Below are 17294 nucleotides of genomic sequence, written 5' to 3'. Positions count from 1 at the left end.
AAAATGTGTACCTTCAAGCTTGATGAACAACTTCTTGGCAAGGCTCCTCAGATAGCTCTCCGGATCGTCCCTCCTGCGAGCGATGCCTTCCATCTTCTCGTACAGGGTGAGATTGTCCTTCTTCAAGCGTGTGCACTCCTTGTTGGCTTTGTTCAGAGTAGATTTCATCTTGGTGTTCTCTTCTTCCAACTGGCCGACCGAAGCCAGTTTCTGTTCAGCCAGAGCGGTTCTGTCGTCAGCTTCCTTTTGAGCAGCAGCCAAATCCTGATCCTTCTTCTCCAGAGCTTCTCTCAGTTTCTCTACAAAGAAATGGTGCTTGATTCAAAAAGAGCAGAAGGGTACTCAAGCCTAAGACAAACCAGTCGACAAACTCGTCTTACCATTGGCGTCATCCTTGGCCTTCTGCAGCTCTGTCTTGGCCAATTCCGAGTCAAGGTTCAGCTGGATCTGCTGTTTCTCCAAGTCAGCAAAGCGAGCTCCAAGATCACAAGATTTCTGCAATCAGGGAGGAGAAGTTATTTTACAGCGAAAAACGACAAAGACAATAAATACTAGGACTACGGTCGACTACCCGCAGTCCACCATAGTCTCGGGGACTACACCCAGTGGGTGCACTTTGCGTGCCCCCACCGGTTATGATCCCACTCGACCGGCCCGCCGGAGTCGAGTGCAGGGAGTAAAAAAGGGAGAGAAAGAAGAACTCAGACCATAGAACTCAGACCACAGTCGACTGCCAGCAGCTGACCGCGGTCTCGGGGACTACACCCAGTGGGTGCACTTTGCGTGCCCCCACCGGTTCTGATCCCACTCGACCAGACCGAGCAGAAGAGACAAACTACCAGTTCGGTTTACACTCGACGCGGCCAAACCACAGCGAGCGAAAGAATCAAAATACAAAGACTACAGTCGACTGCCCGCAGTCCACCGTAGTCTCGGGGACTACACCCAGTGGGTGCACTCAGCGTGCCCCCACTAGTTCAAAAATTCAATCGACGCACCCAGTGGGTGTACAGATGCAAAGATTTTCGGAAAGAGAGACTTCAAATAGCATATCCTAACAGAACAAGCGGCAACCAACTAACCTGAATGTTGCTTTGGAGAGCCGAGCTGGCGTCGTAGGCGGCCTGACTGGCGTCCTGCACCGTCTTCATCTTCTCCATCATAATGCCCGCCTAGCGTATGGCTTCCTTGGCAGCATTCACTTCGTCCTCTGGGACATGATGGGTCGCAAAAATTGAAGGTGGGTCGACAGGGGCCTGAGCATTCGACGAAGAAGGCAAGGCACTCGACAATGGCACGGCGAAGGTAACAGAACCCTGATTGGCATCACCAGCGTCCTGAACGACTGGTTCCGCCCTCGGCGTCGACTGTGACACCTTGCTTGTAGGAGCTTGCCTATTTTTCCTCATCAAAGGCCTCTCGAGCTCTTCATCATCATCATCGGGGAGGTCAATAATGTTAGGAGTTGTTCAAAGTTCAATCGCCAAAATCACATCACCCAATGGTACACATTGCAGTTGAGTCGACCAAATAAAGACAGAATGGCAGAAATCATACCCAGATTGGAAGTGACCACATCCTCCATTACCTCATCATCGTCCCTGTAAGCTGAGGTCTCGGAAGTAGCAGCGCTGCCAGTTCCAAAGTTCGTCCGGTTAAATCAAGAAAAAATAAACAGCACAGGGCGTCGAGTGAATACAAAGGGAGACACTCACGCAGAAGCGACGGGGATGTCAATCTTAATCTTCGGCAATGCCTTTCGAGGCTTCGGCTCTGCAACTTTGGGATGCTTTGACGCTTTTTCGGTCGGGGTTGGTGAAGAGGTCCGAGGACGCTTTGAAGACTGACCAGCCTGAGCAGTCGCCTTTTCACGGGCGCTCGGTCGTTCTTGGTCAAGCTTGGATCGCCTCTCCCTGCGAGGAGGCGACTCGACTTCTTCTTCGTCACTTGGGTCATCGCTTTCTTCGTCCCCTTCACCGTCAGAAGTCCATTCGCCACTGTCACCGCCGCTCGCCTCTCCTTCCAGATCTTGCTCTTGCTCTCCGTTGGGCATTGAATACATTTCGATAAGGGCCTGAAAGAAAGCAGGAAGAATAAAGTCAGTCGACACAATATGGACAGTTGCGCGAGTGAATTCAGATTACAATCAAAGCTCAGAATCGGACCTTCTCTGGCACATGGGACTGGTCGAATGGAGGAACTCTCCTGGCTCCCCTGGGGTTGTCCTTGTTTCCGGTCATGCCCGACAGCCACTTCTCCAGTGTGTCGTCATCGACCTCCTCCGGGTGAATCCGAGTGGAGTCGTCAAGACCCAAATACATCCACATCGGATAGTCTCGGGCTTGAAGAGGCTGGATGCGCCGCTGAAGGAAAACCTCCAAGAGATCCATACCGGTGACCCCGTCACGGATAAGCTGGACCACTCGTTCGACCAGCACCCTAACCTGCGCCTTCTCCTCAGGGAGCACCTTCAAAGAGGAGGGTTTCCTCACTCGGTCCATGGTAAAAAGAGGGAGGCCAGTCGACTGTCCTGGCGTCGACTGGTCTTTGCAGTAAAACCAGGTCGACTGCCATCCGCGAACCGAGTCGGGAAGAATCATGGCTGGAAAGGAACTTTTTCCTCTCATCTGAACACCAAGACCCCCACACATCTGAATCACTTGTGTTCTCTCGTCACTCGGATTGGCCTTTTTCACCGTCTGGGAAAGACAGGTGAAAATGTGCTTGAAAAGACCCCAGTGAGGCCGACAACCCAGGAAATTCTCACACAAAGACACGAAAGCAGCGAGATACACGATTGTGTTGGGAGTGAAGTGGTGGAGTTGTGCCCCAAAGAAATTCAGAAATCCCCGAAAGAAAGGGTGAGGAGGCAAGGAAAATCCACGGTCGATGTGGGTGGCAAGGAGAACGCGCTCACCCTCCCGAGGTTGCGGCTCAGATTCCTTCCCCAGAAGCCGCGCCGATCCATGGGGGATCAGCCCTCCTTCGGCTAGATCGTCGAGGTCTTCTTGGGTGATCATCGAGCGGATCCAGTCGCCCTGGATCCAGCCCTTCGGCAGGCCAGCTCACGAGGAAGATCCACCCCAACTGGTCGCCTTCCCCTTCGCCTTTGCCGTCACCTTCTTCGCCCGCTCCAGAGCCGCCGTCTTCTCCTTCCCCATCGTCACCGGCGAGACGCGTATGGAGCGGTGGCGCTGGGGCGAGAGCGAGTGCGACGAAGAAGCCTGAAGAGGAGAGGAGAGAATGGGAACGCATTGTTCAAGAGACCCCGGTCTGACGCCTTATATGAGGTCGCTTCCAAGTGGCTGACTGGTAGGCCCGGGCGGTCCTGTCAAATCCCGTAACAATCACGCGCGCGATACATGGCGAAAAAGGTGGCGCGGGGATCGAGGCGGCTCCGCCCTATCCCATCCGATTACTGCGGCCTCCCCCGTCTCGCGCGCTTCCCAAAATTCGGATCCCGCAAAATCTGCGGGCAGCAGAACAACTTGTCAGACCGAAGATCTCCTCCACGCCGTCACTCGGAGCCTTTCAAGTAAAGAAACTCACTCGACAAAATACTAAGAATGGATCAAGGCGATTGAAAAGGAAGTTGCTCTCATCACTCGGGTTCATTGATCCGAAACAAGATATGATCATGGCATGAAGAATGAGTCGGAGAAGTTCTCAACTCCTTCCCCACTCAAAACTCGATCCATTCGGGGGCTAATGATGAAGCTATGTACCTAGGGTAGGGTCATGGACCTGTCCCAGCTGCCCTACCCAAGGACATCTCAAGAAGAAATCACCTTTCAATCGACTTGGAGGTGTTCCACTCGGCAGACTCGAAGACACTCGACCAAGAAGCAATCACTCGACCAAGATCCAACCACTCGATGGCCAGGAGACCTAAAGGCACTCCGCATGCTAACGGTCGGTTATTAAGTAGCTTTTATGGTCATCATAGCACTTTATTAGAGGCGTTACCAGTAACGCCCGACCTTAATGTATTTAAAACCCTGCACAACTGAGGGCCGGAGGGGTCCGGCGAACTCTATATAAGCCACCCCCCTCCTCAGTGTAAAGGGTTCGCACCCCTGTAATTCATACACGCATAATCTAGTCGACCGCCTCCGGGCTCCGAGACGTAGGGCTATTACTTCCTCCAAGAAGGGTCTGAACTCGTAAACCTCGTGTGCTTACAACTTCTCCATAGCTAAGATCTTGCCTCTCCATACCTACCCCCCTACATTACTGTCAGACTTAGAACCACGACAATGGGCATCCCCAAGCTTAGGCTCTTGCCACTCCTTGCTCCATAATCCATCAAATCTTTACCCAAAACTTGAAAACTTCACAACACAAAACTTAAAGTAGAAAATCTCATGAGCACCGTTAGCGAAAGAAAATAAAAGACCACTTCAAGGTACTGTAATGAACTCATTATTTATTTATATTGGTGTTATACATACTGTATTCCAACTTCTCTATGGTTTATAAACTATTTTACTAGCCATAGATTCATCAAAATAAGCAAACAACACACGGAAAATAGAATATGTCAAAAACAGAATAGTCTGTAGTAATATGTAGCTAGCGCAAGATCTGGAACCCCAAAAATTCTAAAATAAATTTCTGGACGTGAGGAATTTATCTATTAATCATCTGCAAAAAGAATTAACTAAATATCACGTTCCAAATAAAAATGACAGCAGTTCTCGCGAGCGCTAAAGTTTCTGTTTTTTACAGCAAGTTCAACAAGACTTTCCCCAAGTCTTCCCAACGGTTCTACTTGGCACAAACACTAATTAAACACAAAAAAACACAACCAAAACAGAGGCTAGATAAATTATTTATTACTAAACAGGAGCAAAAAGCAAGGAATAAAAATAAAATTGGGTTGCCTCCCAACAAGCGCTATCGTTTAACGCCCCTAGCTAGGCATAACAAGCAAGAATAGATCTAGGTATTGCCATCTTTGGTAGGCAATCCATAAGTGGCTCTCATAATAGATTCATAAGCTAATTTAATTTTCTTTATAGGAAAGTGTTCCATGCCTTTCTTTAATGGAAATTGGAATCTAATATTTCCTTCCTTCATATCAATAATTGCACCAATTGTTCTAAGGAAAGGTCTACCCAGAATAATAGGACATGAAGGATTGCAATCTATGTCAAGAACAATAAAATCTACGAGCACATAATTCCTATTTGCAACAATAAGAATATCATTAATTCTGCCCATAGGTTTCTTAATAGTGGAATCCACAAGGTGCAAGTTTAGAGAGCAATCATCAAAATCATGGAAACCTAACAAATCACACAAAGTCTTTGGAATCGTGGAAACACTAGCACCCAAATCACATAAAGCATAGCATTCATGATCTTTAATTTTAATTTTAATAGTTGGTTCCCACTCATCATAAAGTTTTCTAGGGATAGAAACTTCCAATTCAAGTTTTTCTTCATAAGATTGCATCAAGGCATCAACGATATGTTTAGAAAATGCTTTATTTTGACTATAAGCGTGAGGAGAATTTAGCACGGATTGCAACAAGGAAATACAATCAATCAAAGAGCAATTTTCATAGTTAAATTCCTTGAAATCCATAATAGTGGGTTTAGCAACATCTAGGGTTTTAATTTCTTCAATCCGACTTTTATCAATTTTAGCATCAAGATCAACAAATTCCGAATTCTTGGAACGCCTTCTAGGTAAAGGTGGATCATATTCAGTCCCATCATTATGAAGATTCATATTTCAAAACAAAGATTCAATAGGGGACACATCAATAACTTTTAGATCTTCATCTTTATTTTCAGAGGAACTAGAAGAACACGCTCTTATAAAGGCATATTTCTTAGCACGCATCCTAGCGGTTCTTTCTTTGCACTCATCAATGGAAATTCTCATGGCTTTGAGAGACTCATTGATATCATGCTTAGGTGGAATAGATCTAAGTTTCAAAGAATCAACATCAAGAGCAATTCTATCAACATTCCTAGCCAAATCATCAATCTTAAGCAATTTTTCTTCAATCAAAGCATTAAAATTCTTTTGCGAAGTAATAAATTCTTTAATATTAGATTCAAAATCAGAGGGAATCTTATTATAATTTCCATAAGAATTGTTGTAGGAATTACCATAATTATTAGAGGGATTACTAGGATAAGGCCTAGGACTAAAATTTCCTCTATACGCGTTGTAACCAAAATTGTTCCTACCAACAAAATTCACATCCATAGATTCATTATTATTCTCAATCAAAGTAGACAAGGGCATATCATTAGGATCAGAAGAAACACTCTTATTAGCAAATAATTTCATAAGTTCATCCATCTTTCCACTCAAAATATTAATTTCTTCTATCGCATGCACCTTTTTATTAGTAGATCTTTCAGTGTGACATTAAGAATAATTAACCATAATATTATCTAGGAGTTTAGTAGCTTCTCCTAAAGTGATTTCCATAAAGTGCCTCCCGCGGCCGAATCTAAAAGATTTCTAGAAGCAAAATTCAATCCGGCATAAAAATTCTGAACAATCATCCACAAATTTAAACCATGAGTAGGTCAATTACGTATCATTAATTTCATTCTCTCCCAAGCTTGTGCAACATGTTCATGATCAAGTTGCTTAAAATTCATAATATCGTTTCTAAGAGAGATGATCTTAGCGGGAGGAAAATACTTAGAGATAAAATCATCTTTGCACTTATTCCATGAATCAATACTATTTTTAGGCAAAGACGAAAACCAAGCTTTAGCACACTCTCTAAGCGAAAAAGGAAATAGCTTCAATTTAACAATATCATTATCCACATCTTTCTTCTTTTGCATGTCACACAAATCAATGAAGCTATTTAGATGGGTAGTGGCATCTTCACTAGGAAGGCCGGAAAACGGACCTTTCATGACAAGATCAGCAAAGCAGTATTAATTTCACAAGATTCAGCATCGGTAAGAGGAGCAATCTGAGTGCTAATAAAATCATTGTTGTTGGTATTGGTGAAGTCACACAATTTAGTATTATCTTAAGCCATCGTGACAAGCAAGCAAACAAAAAGCAAGCGGAAAAAAGAGGCAAATAGAGAAAGAGAGGGAGGATAGAGAGAGAGAGAGGGCGAATAAAATGGCAAGGGTGAAGTAGGGGAGAGGGAAACGAGAGGCAAATGGCAAATAATGTAATGCATTAGATAAGGGTATGTGATGTGTACTTGGTATGTTGACTTTTGCGTAGACCTCCCCAGCAACGGCGCCAGAAATCCTTCTTGCTACCTCTTGAGCACTGCGTTGGTTTTCCCCGAAGAGGAAGGGATGATGCAACAAAGTAGCGTAAGTATTTCCCTCAGTTTTAGAGAACCAAGGTATCAATCCAGTAGGAGGCTACGCCTGAGTCCCTCGTACCTGCACAAAACAAATAAATCCTCGCAACCAATGCAAATAGGGGTTGTCAATCCCTATAAGGCCACTTACAAGAGTGAGATTTGATAGATATGATAAGATAATATTTTTTGTATTTTTATGATAAAGATGCAAAGTAAAATAAAGGCAAAGTAAATAGCAAAGGAAATAACTAAGTAGTAGGAGATTAATATGATAAAGATAGACCCGGGGGCCATAGGTTTCACTAGTGGCTTCTCTCGAGAGCATAAGTATTCTACGGTGGGTGAACAAATTACTGTTGAGCAAGTGACAGAATTGAGCATAGTTATGAGAATATCTAGGTATGATCATGTATATAGGCATCACGTCCGAGACAAGTAGACCGACTCTTGCCTGCATCTACTACTATTACTCCACTCATCGACCGCTATCCAGCATGCATCTAGAGTATTAAGTTAAAAACAGAGTAACGCCTTAAGCAAGATGACATGATGTAGAGGGATAGACTCATGCAATATGAAGAAAACCCCATCTTGTTATCCTCGATGGCAACAATACAATGTGTGCCTTGCTGCCCCTACTGTCACTGGGAAAGGACACCGCAAGATTGAACCCAAAACTAAGCACTTCTCCCATTGCAAGAAAGATCAATCTAGTAGGCCAAACCAAACTGATATTTCGAAGAGACTTGCAAAGATAACCAATCATACATAAAAGAATTCAGAGAAGATTCAAATATTATTCATAGATAGACTTGATCATAAACCCACAATTCATCGGTCTCAACGAACACACCGCAAAAAGGAGATTACATCGAATAGTTCTCCACAAGAGAGGGGGAGAACATTGTATTGAGATCCAAAAAGAGAGAAGAAGCCATCTAGCTACTAACTATGGACCCGTAGGTCTGAGGTAAACTACTCGCACTTCATCAAAGGGGCTATGGTGTTGATGTAGAAGCCCTCCATGATCGATGCCCCCTCCGGCGGAGCTCCAGAACAGGCCCCAAGATGGGATCTCGTGGATACAGAAAGTTGCAGCGGTGGAATTAGGGTTTTGGCTCCGTATCTGATCGTTTGGGGGTACGTAGGTATATATAGGAGGAAGGAGTACGTCGGTGGAGCAACATGGGGCCCACGAGGGTGGAGGGCGCGTCGGGGGGGGGGGGGGGTAGGCGCGCCCCCTACCTCGTGGCCTCCTCTTTTCTTTCTTGATGTAGGGTCCAAGTCTCCGTGGTCTTGTTCGTTGAGAAAATCACGTTCCCGAAGGTTTCATTCTGTTTGGACTCCGTTTGATAATCCTTTTTTTGAAACCCTAAAACGGGCAAAAACCAGCAATTCTAGGCTGGGCCTCCGGTTAATAGGTTAGTCCCAAAAATAATATAAAAGTGGATAATAAAGCCCAATAATGTCCAAAATAGTAGATAAGATAGCATGGAGCAATCAAAAATTATAGATACGTTGGAGACGTATCAATCCTATATGCATATTAATACCCCTATGATTATGAACATGGATATGCTTTGTGAGTAGTTACGTTTGTTCCTGAGGACATGGGAGAAGTCTTGCTATTAGTAGTCATGTGAATTTGGTATTCTTTCGATATTTTGATGAGATGTATGTTGTCTCTCCTCTAGTGGTGTTATGTGAACGTCGACTACATGACACTTCACCATTATTTGGGCCTAGAGGAAGGCATTGAGAAGTATTAAGTAGATGATGGGTTGCTAGAGTGACAGAAGCTTAAACCCTAGTTTATGCGTTGCTTCGTAAGGGGTTAATTTGGATCCACATGTTTCATGCTATGGTTAGGTTTGCCTTAATACTTTTGTTGTAGTTGCGGATGCTTGCAATAGAGGTTAATCATAAGTGGGATACTTGTCCAAGTAAGGGCAGTACCCAAGCACCGGTCCACCCACATATCAAATTATCAAAGTACCGAACGCGAATCATATGATCGTGATAAAACCTAGCTTGACGATAATTCCCATGTGTCCTCGGGAGCGCTTTTCCCTATATAAGAGTTTGGCTAGGCTTGTCCTTTGCTACAAAAAGGATTGGGCCACCTTGCTGCACTTTATTTACTTTTGTCATTTGTTTCTCGTTACAAATTACCTTATCACAAAACTATCTGGTACCTATAATTTCAGTGCTTGCAGAGAATACCTTGCTGAAAACCGCTTATCATTTCCTTCTGCTCCTTGTTGGGTTCGACACTCTTACTTATCGAAAGGACTATGATAGATCCCCTATACTTGTGGTTCATCAATGTGTTACAGAACGAGTAAAGTGACTTGCCGATAACGAGATTGAATGAGGTATGGGATACCGATGATCGAATCTCGGGCAAGTAACATACCGATTGACAAAGGGAATTTTATACGGGATTGATTGAATCCACGACATCATGGTTCATCCGATGAGATCATCGTTGAACATGTGGGAGCCAACATGGGTATCCAGATCCCGCTGTTGGTTATTGGCTGGAGAGATGTCTCGGTCATGTGTGCATGATTCCCGAACCCGTAGGGTCTACACACTTAAGGTTCGATGATGCTAGGGTTATAGGGAAAGTCTGTAAGTGGTTACCGAATGTTGTTCGGAGTCCCGGATGAGATCTCAGACATAACGAGGAGTTTCGGAATGGTCCGGAGACAAAGATTTATATATTGGAAGTCCTTATTCGGTCGCCGGAAGTGTTCGGGGGTTTATCAGTATTGTACCGGGACCACCGAAAGGGTTTCAGGGGTCCACCGAGAGGGTCCACCTGCCCCGGAGGGCCATATGGGCTGAATATGGAGGGGGACCAGCCCCTAGGTGGGCCGAGCGTGAAACCCCCTAGGGCACATGCGCCTAGGGTTTGGGGGAACCCTAAAGGGGGCGCCCCCCTTGACTTGGGGGGCAAGCATCCCCCCCTTGGCCGCTGCCCCCCTCTAGATCCATCTGGAGGGGGCCGGCCTCCCTCTCCCTTGCCCCTATAAATAGAGGGGAGGTGGGAGGGCAGCCGCACCACATCCAAGGCGCAGCCCTCCCCCTCCCCAACACCTCCTCCTCCTCCCGCAATGCTTGGCGAAGCCCTGCCGGAGTACCACGCTGCTCCAACACCACCATGCCGTCGTGCTGCTGCTGGAGTTGTCTTCCCCAACCTCTCCCTCTCTCCTTGCTGGATCAAGGCGTGGGAGGCGCCATCGGGCTGCATGCGTGTTGAAGGCGGAGCTGTCATTGTTCGGCACTTGGATCGGAATCAACCGCGATCTAAATCGCCACGAGTACGACTCCCTCATCCGCGTTCTTGTAAAGCTTCCGTTTTGCGATCTTCAAGGTTATGAAGATACACTCCCCTCTCTCTCGTTGCTAGTCTCTCCATAGATTGATCTTGGTGATGCGTAGAAAATTTTAATTTCTGCAACGATCCCTAACAATGGGTCTCTCAGATTGAGCAGAAGGTTGTCACTCTTCAAATCAAAGTGCACGATTTTTTTGCGTGCAGATATTCCATAGAGATTGCAATGGCCATTGCCACAAGCAGCCGTCTATGCTAATTCATCCTACAGACAAAAAAAATCCAAGATGAAATTGATGTCTGAACTAATTGAGTGTTGGTGTGTTTGAAACTTACTTCCCCTTTCCTTGCAGAACTTGTCGAAGGGAACCATCCTTGATGTATTCTGTTACTGTCGCAACAGAACCACTAGGTCCTTCAAGCACAACACCATAGAATGCTACCAATATGAGCATCCAGGTTCCGCTATTGTTTATTGACCGGAGACGTGTCTCGGTCATGTCTACATACTTCTCGAACCCGTAGGGTCCGCACGCTTAAAGTTCGGTGACGATCGTAATTAAGGTTTTTGTGTTTTGATGTACCGAAGGTTGTTCGGAGTCTCGGATGTGATCACGGATATGACGAGGAGTCTCGAAATGGTCGAGACATAAAGATTGATATATTGGAAGCCTATATTTGGATATCAGAAATGTTCCGGGTGAAATCGAGAATTTACCGGAATATAGGGGGTTACTGGACCCCCCCGGGGGTTAATGGGCCTACCTGGGCCCTAAGGGAGAAGAGGAGGGCCGGCCAGGGCAGGCCATGCGCCCCCTCCCCCCTAGTCCGAATAGGACAAGGAAGGGGGGGGGCGCCCCCCTTTCCTCTTTCCCCCTTCCCCTTTCCTTCTCCAACAAGGCAAGAGGGGGGAGTCCTACTCCCGGTGGGAGTAGGACTCCTCCAGGCGCACCCCTAGGGCCGGCAGCACCTCCCCTCTCCCTTCTTTATATACGGGGGCAAGGGGGCACCCCATGACAAACAAGTTGATCTTCATGATCGTTCCTTAGCCGTGTGCGGTGCCCCTTTCCACCATATTCCACCTCAGTCATATCGTAGCAGTGCTTAGGCGAAGCCCTGCGACGGTAGAACGTCATCACCATAATCACACCGTCGTGTTGACGAAACTCTCCCTCAACACTCGGCTGGATCGGAGCTCGAGGGACGTCACCGAGTTGAACGTGTGCAGAACTCGGAGGTGTCGTACGTTCGGTACTTGGATCGGTCGGATCGGGAAGACGTACGACTACTTCCTCTACGTTGTGTCAACGCTTCTATTGCCGGTCTACGAGGGTACGTAGACAACACTCTCCCCTCTCGTTGCTATGCATTACCATGATCTTGCGTGTGCGTAGGATTTTTTTTGAAATTACTACGTTCCCCAACAGTGGTATCAGAGCCAGGTTTTATGCGTTGATGTTATGCACAAGTAGAACACGAGTTGTGGGCAATATAAGTCATACTGCTTACCAGCATGTCATACTTTGGTTCGGCGGTATTGTTGGATGAAGCGGCCCGGACCGACATTACGCGTACTCTTACGCGAGACTGGTTCTATCGACGTGCTTTACACACAGGTGGCTGGTGGGTGTCAGTTTCTCCAACTTTAGTTGAACCGAGTGTGGCTACGCCCGGTCCTTGCGAAGGTTAAAACAGCACCAACTTGACAAACTATCGTTGTGGTTTTGATGCGTAGGTAAGGACGGTTCTTTCTAAGCCCGTAGCAGCCACGTAAAACTTGCAACAACAAAGTAGAGGACGTCTAACTTGTTTTTGCAGGGCATGTTGTGATGTGATATGGTCAAGACATGATGCTAAATTTTATTGTATGAGATGATCATGTTTTGTAACCGAGTTATCGGCAACTGGCAGGAGCCATATGGTTGTTGCTTTATTGTATGCAATGCAATCGCGCTGTAATGCATTACTTTATCACTAAGCGATAGCGATAGTCGTGGAAGCATAAGATTGGCGAGATGACAACGATACTACGATGGAGATCAAGGTGTCGCGCCGGTGACGATGGTGATCATAACGGTACTTCGGAGATGGAGATCACAAGTACAAGATGATGATGGCCATATCATATCACTTATATTGATTGCATGTGATGTTTATCTTTTATGCATCTTATCTTGCTTTGATTGACGGTAGCATTATAAGATGATCCCTCACTAAATTATCAAAGTATAAGTGTTCTCTCTGAGTATGCACCGTTGTGAAAGTTCTTCGCGCTGAGACACCACGTGATGATCGGGTGTGATAGGCTCTATGTTCAAATACAACAGGTGCAAAACAGTTGCACACGCGGAATACTCAGGTTAAAACTTGACGAGCCTAGCATATAACAGATATAGCCTCGGAACACGGAGACCGAAAGGTCGAGCGTGAATCATATAGTAGATATGATCAACATAGTGATGTTCACCATTGATACTACTCCATCTCACGTGATGATCGGACATGGTTTAGTTGATTTGGATCACGTGATCACTTAGAGGATTAGAGGGATATCTTTCTAAGTGGGAGTTCTTAAGTAATATGATTAATTGAACTTAAATTTATCATGAACTTAGTACCTGATAGTATCTTTCTTGTTTATGTTTGATTGTAGATAGATGGCCCGTGTTGTTGTTCCGTTGAATTTTAATGCGTTCCTTGAGAAAGCAAAGTTGAAAGATGATGGTAGCAATTACACGGACTGGGTCCGTAACTTGAGGATTATCCTCATTGTTGCACAAAAGAATTACGTCCTGGAAGCACCGCTAAGTGCCAAGCCTGTTGCAGGAGCAACACCAGATGTTATGAACGTCTGGTAGAGCAAAGCTGATGACTACTCGATAGTTCAGTGTGCCATGCTTTACGGCTTAGAACCGGGTCTTCAACGATGTTTTGAACGTCATGGAGCATATGAGATGTTTCAGGAGTTGAAGTTAATATTTCAAGCAAATGCCCAGATTGAGAGATATGAAGTCTCCAATAAGTTCTATAGCTGCAAGATGGAGGAGAATAGTTCTGTCAGTGAACATATACTCAAAATGTCTAGGTATCATAATCACTTGACTCAACTGGGAGTTAATCTTCCTGTTGATAGTGTCATTGACAGAGTTCTTCAATCACTGCCACCAAGCTACAAAAGCTTCGTGATGAACTATAATATACAAGGGATGAATAAGACTATTCCCGAGCTCTTCGCGATGCTAAAAGCCGCGGAGGTAGAAATCAAGAAGGAGCATCAAGTGTTGATGGTCAATAAGACCACCAGTTTCAAGAAAAAGGGCAAAGGGAAGAAGAAGGGGAACTTCAAGAAGAACAGCAAACAAGCTGCTGCTCAGGAGAAGAAACCCAAGTCTGGACCTAAGCGTGAGACTGAGTGCTTCTACTACAAGCAAACTGGTCACTGGAAGCGGAACTGCCCCAAGTATTTGGCGGATAAGAAGGATGGCAAAGTGAACAAAGGTATATGTGATATACATGTTATTGATGTGTACCTTACTAATGCTCGCAGTAGCACCTGGGTATTTGATACTGGTTCTGTTGCTAACATTTGCAACTCGAAACAGGGGCTACGGATTAAGCGAAGATTGGCTAAGGACGAGGTGACGATGCGTGTGGGAAATGGTTCCAAAGTCGATGTGATCGTGGTCGGCATGCTACCTCTACATCTACCTTCGGGATTAGTATTAGACCTAAATAATTGTTAGTTGGTGCCAGCGTTGAGCATGAACATTATGTCTTGATCTTGTTTGATGCGAGACGGTTATTCATTTAAATCAGAGAATAATGGTTGTTCTATTTATATGAGTAATATATTTTATGGTCATGCACCCTTGAAGAGTGGCCTATTTTTTATGAATATCGATAGTAGTGATACACATATTCATAATGTTGAAACAAAAGATGTAGAGTTGATAATGATAGTGCAACTTATTTGTGGCACTGCCGTTTAGGTCATATCGGTGTAAAGCGCATGAAGAAACTCCATACTGATGGACTTTTGGAACCACTTGATTATGAATCACTTGGTACTTGCGAACCGTACCTCATGGGCAAGATGACTAAAACGCCGTTATTCGGTACTATGGAGAGAGCAACAGATTTGTTGGAAATCATACATACAGATGTATGTGGTCCAATGAATGTTGAGGCTCGTGGCGGATATCGTTATTTTGTCACCTTCACAGATGATTTAAGCAGATATGGGTATATCTACTTAATGAAGCATAAGTCTGAAACATTTGAAAAGTTCAAAGAATTTCAGAGTGAATTTGAAAATCATCGTAACAAGAAAATAAAGTTTCTACGATCTAATCGTGGAGGAGAATATTTGAGTTACGAGTTTGGTCTACATTTGAAACAAAGCGGAATAGTTTCGCAACTCACGCCACCCGGAACACCACAACGTAATGGTGTGTCCGAACGTCATAATCGTACTTTACTAGATATGGTGCGATCTATGATGTCTCTTACAGATTTACCGCTATCGTTTTGGGGTTATGCTTTAGAGATGGCCGCATTCACGTTAAATAGGGCACCATCAAAATCCGTTGAGACGACGCCTTATGAACTGTGGTTTGGCAAGAAACCAAAGTTGTTGTTTCTGAAAGTTTGGGGCTGCGATGCTTATGTGAAAAATCTTCAACCTGATAAGCTCGAACCCAAATCAGAGAAATGTGTCTTCATAGGATACCCAAAGGAGACTGTTGGGTACACCTTCTATCACAGATCCGAAGGCAAGACTTTTGTTGCTAAATTCGGAGTTTTTCTAGAGAAGGAGTTTCTCTCGAAAGAAGTGAGTGGGAGGAAAGTAGAACTAGATGAGGTAACTGTACCTGCTCCCTTATTGAAAAGTAGTACATCACAGAAACCGGTTTCTGTGACACCTATACCAATTAGTAAGGAAGCTAATGATAATGATCATGAAACTTCAGATCAAGTTACTACTGAACCTCGTAGATCAACCAGAGTAAGATCCGCACCAGAGTGGTATGGTAATCCTGTTCTAGAAGTCATGCTACTAGATCATGATGAACCTACGAACTATGAAGAAGCGATGGTGAGCCCAGATTCCGCAAAATGGCTAGAAGCCATGAAATCTGAGATGGGATCCATGTATGAGAACAAAGTGTGGACTTTGGTTGACTTGCCCGTTGATCGGCAAGCAATTGAGAATAAATGGATCTTCAAGAAGAAGACTGACGCTGACGGTAATGTTACTGTCTACAAAGCTCGACTTGTTGCGAAAGGTTTTCGACAAGTTCAAGGGATTGGCTACGATGAGACCTTCTCACCCATAGCGATGCTTAAGTCTGTCCGAATCATGTTAGCGATTGCCGCATTTTATGATTATGAAATTTGGTAGATGGATGTCAAAACTACATTCCTGAATGGATTTCTGGAAGAAGAGTTGTATATGATGCAACCAGAAGGTTTTGTCGATCCAAAGGGAGCTAACAAAGTGTGCAAGCTCCAGCGATCCATTTATGGACTGGTGCAAGCCTCTCGGAGTTGGAATAAACGCTTTGATAGTGTGATCAAAGCATTTGGTTTTGTAAAGACTTTTGGAGAAGTCTGTATTTACAAGAAAGTGAGTAGGAGCTCTGTAGTATTTCTGATATTATATGTGGATGACATATTATTGATTGGAAATGATATAGAATTTCTGGATAGCATAAAGGGATACTTGAATAAGAGTTTTTCAATGAAATACCTCGGTGAAGCTGCTTACATATTGGGCATTAAGATCTATAGAGATAGATCAAGACGCTTAATTGGACTTTCACAAAGCACATACCTTGACAAAATTTTGAAGAAGTTCAAAATGGATCAAGCAAAGAAAGGGTTCTTGCCTGTGTTACAAGGTGTGAAGTTGAGTAAGACTCAATGTCCGACCACCGCAGAAGATAGAGAGAAAATGAAAGATGTTCCCTATGCTTCAGCCATAGGCTCTATCATGTATGCAATGCTGTGCACCAGACCTGATGTGTGCCTTGCTATAAGTCTAGCAGGGAGGTACCAAAGTAATCCAGGAGTGGATCACTGGACAGCGGTCAAGAACATCCTGAAATACCTGAAAAGGGCTAAGGATATGTTTCTCGTATATGGAGGTGACAAAGAGCTCATCGTAAATGGTTACGTTGATGCAAGCTTTGACACTGATCCGGACAATTCTAAATCGCAAACCGGATACGTGTTTACATTGAATAGTGGAGTTGTCAGTTGGTGCAGTTCTAAATAAAGCATCGTGGCGGGATCTACATGTGAAGCGGAGTACATAGCTGCTTCGGAAGCATCAAATGAAGGAGTCTGGATCAAGGAGTTCGTATCCGATCTAGGTGTCATACCTAGTGCATCGGGTTCAATGAATTTTTTTTGTGACAACACTGGTGCAATTGCCTTGGCAAAGGAATCCAGATTTCACAAGAGAACCAAGCACATCAAGAGATGCTTCAATTCCATTCGGGATTTAGTCCAAGTGGGAGACATAGAAATTTGCAAGATACATACGGATCTGAATGTTGCAGACCCGCTGACTAAGCCTCTTCCACGAGCAAAACATGATCAACACCAAGGCTCCATGGGTGTTAGAATCATTACTGTGTAATCTAG

General features: G+C 44.8%; 1 pseudogene; it reads right to left on the bottom strand.

Moving 5' to 3' along the window:
- Positions 1-11101, bottom strand: part of LOC125516587 (RAF-like serine/threonine-protein kinase 20) — a 36350-nt pseudogene extending 25249 nt beyond the window's left edge.
- Positions 11102-17294: the final 6193 nt, after the last annotated feature.

This window comes from Triticum urartu, chromosome 6A, assembly GCF_056163025.1.
Source record: "Triticum urartu cultivar PI428250 chromosome 6A, HENAU_Tu73, whole genome shotgun sequence".
Taxonomy (NCBI): Eukaryota; Viridiplantae; Streptophyta; class Magnoliopsida; order Poales; family Poaceae; genus Triticum; species Triticum urartu.
Note: the sequence above shows the minus strand (reverse complement) of the source record. Positions and strands in the feature narration are given on the sequence as shown.